Source organism: Sorex araneus, chromosome 3 (genome assembly GCF_027595985.1).
Source record: "Sorex araneus isolate mSorAra2 chromosome 3, mSorAra2.pri, whole genome shotgun sequence".
Classification (NCBI taxonomy): domain Eukaryota; kingdom Metazoa; phylum Chordata; class Mammalia; order Eulipotyphla; family Soricidae; genus Sorex; species Sorex araneus.
The window spans coordinates 43122667-43128666 of NC_073304.1; positions in this window are offsets into that span (position 1 = coordinate 43122667).

Here is a 6000-nt window from a genome sequence, read left to right on the forward strand (position 1 = left end):
AACACTGTCAAGACATGGTTTTAATTTCTTTTTATTTTTATTTTTATTTTTTTTTTTTTGCTTTTTGGGTCACACCCAGCGATGCTCAGGGGTTACTCCTGGCTTTGCACTCAGGAGTTACTCCTGGCGGTGCTTGGGGGACCATATGGGATGCCGGGGATCGAACCCGGGTCGGCCGAGTGCAAGGCAAACGCCCTACCCGCTGTGCTATCGCTCCGGCCCTTAATTTCTTTTTAAACATGGCATAATGGTGGTGGAACATGTGCTCTGGTGGAGGGATGGGTGTTCGATCATTGTATGACTGAAACTCAAACATGAGAGGTTTGTAACTATATCTCACAGTGATTCAATAAAAAAAAAGGCTTAAAAAGAACTGCCAACACATTCCATTCCACTTTTTTTCTTTTTTTTTCTTTTTGGGTCACACCAGGCGATGCACAGGGGTTACTCCTGGCTCTGCACTCAGGAATCACCCCTGACGGTGCTCAGGGGACCATATGGGATGCTGGGAATCGAACCCGGGTCGGCTGCGTGCAAGGCAAACGCCCTACCCGCTGTGCTATTGCTCCAGCCCCTCACATTTTTTTCTTTTCAACATTGACATTTAACAAGAAAAGTGAGGTAAAGTAGTTTAATAATAAAGACCTTGTAAATTGGGCTCTTGGTTTAAAAAGTAAGAGAATAATTGGAAATAAGAAAGGTTTTATGCTTATGAACTATTATGTTTGATGGCAAAAAGGAAGCAAACAGGATAATGAATTTGTTGAAATAACTTTACTAAAGATGGCAATTCAGCTCTCTAAGGAATTATAGAGAAAGTGAATGAGTGACTAGAGGGACTGATATCCATCTGAGTAAGCAAAATAGACCCATTTGCAAAAAGCAAGCTTTAGTCATCACCTTCCACATTTCTTTAGCACACAGATCTGTGCTAGCAATTTGTTTAAGGTTGCAAAATCTAATCATGTCTCTGTGGATGGAGAAAGGGAGGTCTGACTTTGTAATGTTTACAATGGCATTTTGAAAAGCCAGGATCCACTAGGTAGATAGATTTGTCCAAAGTTGTGCAAGGGTCTGATTTGTATTAGAGACAGAAACAAACAAAATTTCTCCATGATGACCTCTTGCCAACTTGGAAAAGACCCTAGAAGGAAGCAATGGAAAATTTGGATTGGATCGATCTCTTATTTATTTATCTTTAAAAAAAAAAAAGGGTTAGGGCCCCTAAAAACAAACAAATAGTTTCTAGGCCACACCCAGTTGTGTATAGGCTCAGGGTCACTATATGAAGTACAAGGAATTGAACCTGGGTCATCCAATATGCAAGGCATGTGCTGCACCTACTGTACTATCACTATCCATCCAACCCTGATTTGGAAACTTTAAAAGTAGACAGGAAAGACTCATGAAATGAAGCCTTGGGAACTGTCCAGCATTGGTGGAGGCTGACCTTCTGCTAAATGACTTGTTGAAAGGTTCCATCTATAATGTATATGTCTGCTTATTAAAGAGCACTCTTAGGTTTCAGTTCTTTTGACAGTTATGACACTAATATGTTATTGCCAAAGGGATTGCATATAAGTTCATAAAAATTTGCATTTGTTCCATGAGGAAATGTGCTTATTTATTAAGAGTCAGTATTTGCCTTGAGGACATTTATCTTTCCTCTTCAGGAGATTAAAAAGTAACCAGGCCCGTCACCAGCTTCTTATGAGTGCTGTACAATTCTGCAAGCATCAGCCACAAATTGCATTGCTGACAATTACATGAATGACAAAATCAGGTTGTCCTTCTGTTCCCAGAGACATTAAAATGGGTTTTAGAAGGACTACTGGAAAGACTTCTCAGGTGTCAAATCTTCCAAATTAAGTATCTGTTCAACTTTTCATGAGGATTTAGGAAAATTAGAGTAATCAGATCATAGGAATTCATTTCTTTTCCATAGCTAGTCCTACCTAGGTCTGGGGCATGAAAAATTGCAGCTTCTGTGCAGTTCACATATATGTTTATGGGAGAATATACTGATAGATGCTCATTACAGGAGCCATAAACAGGAGTCAACAGGGAAAACTTTTGGGTTTAAGAGTGTATGGAAGGATGGTGGCTGGAGCAATAGCACAGCGGGTAGGGTGTTTTGCCTTGTACGCAGCCAACCCAGGTTTGATTCCCAGCATCCCGTATGGTCCCGTGAACACCTACCAGGGGTGATTCCTGAGTGCAGAGCCAGGAGTAACCCCTGTGCATCGCCGGGTGTGACCCAAAAAGGAAAAAAAAAGAGTGTATGGAAGGATCAATGAGCTCAGAACTTTCTGTTGTTTTAGGTTTATGGGCCACACCCAGAAGTCCTCCAGGGCTGTTCTTGGCTCAGGGGTTGTTCCTGATGATCTTCAAAGAATCAGGTGGTGTTGGATTCTGCACGCAAAACATGTGCTCCAGACCCTCCCCCCCCCCCGCCACTGTCGCACCAGCTGTGCGGGGCCATCAGATGTACATCCAGTAGTGTCCAGAAGATTATCCAGTACTGGGGATCAAAATTGGGGCTCTTCAAAATATGGAAAAAACCTGAGTGCCCTAAAACAGATGACTGGTTAAAGAAACTTTAGTACATCTACACAATGGAATACTATGCAGCTGTTAGGAGAGATGAAGTCATGAAATTTGCTTATAAATGGATAAACATGGAGATTATCATGCTAAGTGAAATGAGTTAGAAAGAGAGGGACAGACATAGAGGGACTGCACTCATTTGTGGAGTGTACAGTAGCATCACATGAGGCTGACACCCAAGGACAGTAGATACAAGGGCCAGGGGGATTGCCCTATAGCTGGAAGACTGCTTCATGAGCTGAGGGGAGAAGGCAGATAGAATAGAGAACGGATCACTAAGAAAATGATGGCTGGAGGAACTAGTTGGGATGGGAGATGCATGCCGAAAGTAGATAATAGACCAAACATGATGACCTCTCAGTGTCTGTGTTGCAAGCTATAATGCCCAAAATATTGTCTGCCTTAGAGGCAGGGGGAGGGTGGGAAAGGGGGGTATACTTGGGATATTGGTGGTGGGGAATGTGCACTGGTGGAGGGATGAGTGTTTGATCATTGTGAGATTGTAACCCAAACATGAAAGCTTGTAACTATCTCATGGTGATTCAATAAAATTTTAAAAATTAAAAAAAAATAGTTGGGGCTCTGTGCATGCCAGACATATGTATGCCCCAAACCTCTGTGCTATGTCCCCAGCCTCCAGGGTGCATTTTTATATTTATATTAATAACTTAACATATTTAAATTACATACTTATGTATGAATTTAAAAATTTCCCCCTGAACATTCCTTTATTGTTGTGTTTTTGCAGTGGCCAGGGGTCACACACTTGATTGTGGCACTGGGGATCTGAACCAGGACAGCCTCTGGGCTACCAGTGAGGCCTATTAGGAGATGCTGTTTATCTAGTACTCCACTGCACCGGTCTCTCTCTTGCAGGGCAAGTGCTCTGTAAAGAGTTATCCCTGGGATCCAGAGCTTGAATGTTCTTCAGTTCTACTCTATAAATGAGAACACATAAATAATTTATTTTATTTTATTTTTATTTATTTTATATTTTTTCCTTTTTGGGTCACACCGGTAATGCACAGGGGTTACTCTTGGCTCATGTGCTTAGGAATTACTCCTGGCAGTGCTTGGAGGGACCATATGGGATGCTGGGAATTGAACTTGAGTCGGCCACATGCAAGGCAAATGCCCTACCCTCTGTGCTATCACTCCAGCCCCAAGAATTTTTTTAGAATTTTTTTAATTACAGAGTTACTGATAAATGAGTTTCACTCCTACATTATTTAAATACTGATTTCCTTTACCAGTGTCCACTTCCTTCCACCAATTTCCCCCATCTCCCCACTTGCCTATCATCTACCAGTCTCCCTCTATGAGGGGTACTTTTTTAATATATAATTTTTTTTTCTTTTTGGGTCACACCATATGGGATGTTGGGAATCGAATCCGGGTTGGCAGTGTGCAAAGCAAACACCCTACCTGCTGTGCTATCACTCCATCCCTGAACATATAAGTTTTTGTACCATGGTTTACAGTACTGTTGATGACAAGGATTTCATACATGGCACTTAACCACCTTTCAGCACTACCTTCTCCTTCCGGTTGGTCTTCCCTCCACCATAGTAGTCGCTCCCTTCCTGTCCTATCCTCCGGACCCCTTAGGGTATTCAGCATGTTTCTTACTGAATACCAGTTCTCATGTTCTTTGATAACACAATTTTACTTATTTATTTTTAGTTTTTAATTTTTTTAAAAAATTGAATCACAGTGAGATATATAGTTACAAGTTTGTTCATGGTGGGGGTTTAAGTTATAAAATGTTCCAACACTCATCCCTTCACCAGTGTACATTTCCCACCACCAATTGCCTTCCCACCCCTGTCCCCCCAGCTAGGCCCCCTTCCCCCCACCCTCCAGCTTTGAGACATTATGGCTTGCAATATAGATATTGAAAGGTTTTTATATATTCCCTATACCTACTTTTAACACTCAGTTCTTGTCCAGGGTGATCATTTCCAACTCTTATTGGCATACTGGTCCCTCCTCTATCCTAACTGCCCTTTGTCCCACCCACACTTGTGGCAAGCTTCCAACCATTGACCAAGTCCTCCTGGCTCCTGTCTTATGTAGCCTTGAATATGTCTCACAGTTTTAATTCATTCTAATAAATGAGAATGCATTTCCTCCCCAAACACGCTTTTGAATTCCATTCAGATGTTCCAAAACAGGGGAGCCCAGTTTGAGATGTTCCTTACCCAAGGACCCTGTGTCCTGGGTGTGTGAACAGAAGCCAAAGCATGTGAACTGCTCTGTGCTGAAAACCTGTGTGGGTCTCAGGGTCAGTAGTTACTGAAGTCCCATAGGGTGGCCTCTGTCCTGGTCTGGTCACGTGACAGTTGCTGCTAACAAGCTTGGCTTTGGCTTAAATGTCTCCCCCTTCTTTCCCCCCTCCTCCAATTGCCTCAATCAAATTGACTCCTTAGAAATTAACAGGCCTGTTAAAGGACTGGCCAGAGTGTCACTGGAATAGGCACAAGCAATTACTTAATGTTTTCTGCAGACACACTGATTGTAAATGAAAGAAAGGGCTTTTTTTTCTGAAAAGACAGTCCATTAAGAGACCACTTAATGTTTAATTACACTGGAAACTCTGCAGAGCCGCAGCCCAGCCAAACAGGGCCCCGCAGTTTAAGACAGACATAGTGGCTGAGTGAATTTCTTTTTGAGTTCCAGGTACGCAAATCCAAACTCAGAGTGGTGTATTCTCACACTCTGGGTTGACCATAATGCTTAATTATGACTGTCCCTGTGGTGTAACATGATCCTGGAAAATGTCATACAAGAATTCCTCCAAATTGTTTGTTTTGTTACGTTTCCTCCTCCCTGCAAGTTTCTATTTCTTGACTCTGTTCTTTACTGTAGTTGCCTTTCTCTCTTGCTTTCCTCCCTTCAAATGGCATTGTGAGGTTGAATTCACCAGGTGTGCAAACTTCCTCCCTCATCTGACACTTCTTTGGCAACAAGCACAGGTAGCAAGGTAGGTATTGTCAGGGGCAAGTTAAATTAAAAAAAAAAAAAAACAACCAAAACCCCTTCCTATGTAGATTTCATTCTCGAGGAGCCTGGCATCAATGGGTTCTCAAAAAGACTGCGGTGGCTTGAATATTTCCCTTTTCACAGCTGGCATGAACTGGCATCATTGCTTTTCACTCTTTCTGTCTGTCAGGACCAGAGAATGGTGGGTAAGTTCCCGCTGGTCCTGAAAGGAGTGTGGAGTAGGGATAGGAGCAGAATGGTGAATGGGGAATAAGTACCTGGGCTGGGTCTCAGTGTCAACCTCGGTGGTCACTTTCAGATTCTATACCTTGGAGATGAGTGGTCTTGTACCTTGGAGATGAGTGGTCTTGGTAAACTATCGATTTTAGGACTGGGGATGTGACTCAGCCA